Source organism: Schistosoma mansoni (genome assembly GCF_000237925.1).
Source record: "Schistosoma mansoni, WGS project CABG00000000 data, supercontig 0203, strain Puerto Rico, whole genome shotgun sequence".
Classification (NCBI taxonomy): Eukaryota; Metazoa; Platyhelminthes; class Trematoda; order Strigeidida; family Schistosomatidae; genus Schistosoma; species Schistosoma mansoni.
Window position 1 is genome coordinate 212,865 of NW_017386076.1, and position 2,863 is coordinate 215,727.

Consider the following 2,863-nt stretch of genomic DNA (forward strand, 5'->3'; position numbering starts at 1 on the left):
GGTCAGAAAGTATTTAGAGAATATAAAGGTAAAGTCAAACCAATATTAAAACATAAATACACCAACGTACTGTTTTCTATATTCACTGTGAGAGAACCTTTAGAAGCAGCGTCAAGAATATGCTCTGTACGAACCAATCCAGGAGAAACTCCGACAACAGAAATATTAACATTTTCCTTTTTTAATTCGAACGCCATATCATGAGTTAGACGATCTAGTGCTGCTTTACCTGAAATTATGTTTTGATAAAAACTCAGACTTTCAAAAAAAAAGTTGGACAAAAGTTAGTAGTAAAGTATTTATTTATTTGATTCTTTCACATTTCGAATTACAAATTTTATAATAAGCCTCGCTTATTTTATTCATTTTTCTGCTTACTGACATATTCATCAATAAATGTAGATCATCAAAATATGAACTTAATTTAACCTAATGACACTGATTATTATCTTCAGTATCACACTCAACTATTCTTATGAATGAAAAGATATATGAAATGAGCACACCTGAAATGAAATTTAATTTATGACATTACTTTCCTATTGGATGGAGATTTTGGGGAAGAGAATAAAGACTGATAAAAGTGAAAGCCGACAATTTCTTTCTGACAATTAAACTACAATTGCTGCTTTTAAATTTTGAAACAATCAACTTGTTTTTTTATTATTTTGTAATAAAATGATGAACATTGAAAAAGTACCTCTCAGAATCATTTGAAACAAGCAATAAAAAGTTGATTAAAAGAATCTGAATTTCATTTTGATTACTGATTATGAATTTTTAAAAGATTATTTTTATAATTTAAAAGCTGATATTCATATTATTTTAAATCATAATTAATATACACTTGGGATTATTTGCTTGTATCTTCAATCTTTATTTATAAAGCTTGAGACTCAAGACAATATCGAGGCAGTCCGCACAAGATGCACATATACCAACAAGAGACTGATCAATTGCAGTCCTAAATATCATTGAGAAGATACAAGAAAACATCATCAGGTGAATTTAAACTTCACCTAATTTCACAAGCAGATGGCCATCAGGATTCAGTAACTAAGTGAATAACGTAATGGTGTTTGAAGCGAATGGTACTAAGTTCAAGTCCCAGGAAAAACTCGATCTAAATCGGTCTAGTTCAAACTTGCTACAATACCAATGTGGATTTATCGCTACCTATTGTATACGGACTCATTGGTACCACCACAAAAGCTCTCAAGTTTTTCTGCATTTCAGACCAGAACCACAACAGTGACAGGTATTTTGATCGTTTAGTCTGTCGGTTGTAGATACGAAAGCCATCAGTGTCAAAACTGAAGCATTAAATATAATTATACCATGAAAAGAGATATCAAACAAGCAAGGCTAGTAGATCAAAAGCTGATCAATGTTATTGAAAAAATTTCTTATACACGTTTTTGGAATATCTACAATTTCAATGGATATAATAATAAAAGTGGATAACGCGATAACGTTTGAAGCGAATGGTATTGGGTTCAAGTCCCAAAGTGAACATCAACTCTCAGACACAGGCACATCCAGCTGACGATTCCCAAATAGGACGAAACGCGCGTCCTGGATTCCACTGCTAGCCTCTATTTATCTTCGCTTATAATTCAGTACTAAGTTGCAACATTTATTTACTGCCAAATATACTTGATTTCAATCAAACATATCATACAAAATAAATCGATTATTATTTACTGTTATCAATATTTGATATGATTATTAGTCTTATTATTATTATTTCATTAACCCTATGTTATCTATATTAATGCTGATAAATAATATTATAATGCCAAATGATTGCATTTATCATAATTTACAAAATCAGAGTTTTGATTTAAACTGCTGACTTAAAATCATCAACTCAGCTTTATTAATCTTTATTGATAACCTTATTCTTCATAACTGTTGACTGGCGTATCGTCTTGAAGAATCAATAAGTTCAGAATATTTTTTTCAATCATATTATTCTTATCCTGATTGAAATTAAAAAGCAGAATTAGATAAATGAAAACCAAATGTTTCAATAAACTTTTAACATGAATAAACAATGACTCAAATTCTTTTTTCCAGTGTGTGGTTGTGGAGATTGTGAAGTTTTTGATTGAGATCATGAATCAATCAATGTTAGATCACCATTGAAAACGTGGCAGCACTGAATGGCCGTTTTTTTCTAGTATTGGACTTTTCAACAGTATGCATTCACAATCCTGTGCGATGGATTCAAACCCAGGACCTTCGGTTTCGCACCCAAACACTTAAACTTTAAATCCCTGAGCCGGCATCGAATAATGTTAATGTCTAATTTCGACCATCTTTCAATGTCTGACGTAGATAGATACCTGTCTCTACCTGACAACATAACTGATATCCTCAATTTTTTAATTTTAAAAGGTCATATTTTCAGTCGTATCTAAACTTGTTATTACAAAATTTATTTCTTGAATAATTTTAATCTAAACTGAAATATTCTCATTACAATAAACAATAATAATGTAGCTTATTTCTTTTTCATCTACGCAGATATTACTACTTATAATATTATCAATAAATCATTCATATTTATAACAAGATAGTAAACAAATAATAATAAATATTGATCAATGAAAAGTAACGTAATATCACCGAATGTAGACTTATGTATTAAAATACAAAGTTGTAATGGACGTGTATTCGTGAAAAATAAAATAAAAATAAGAAAAAAGAGGAATGTCAGAAAAATAAGAAAGAATAATGTTTTGATATTTTACTCATTATTGTTCCTTGAATTATATACTCAAATAATAATGTAAATAAATAAAAAAAAACCATAAATATTTAACAATTTGTCGTAAAAACGGCAAACGAGAAAATAAAA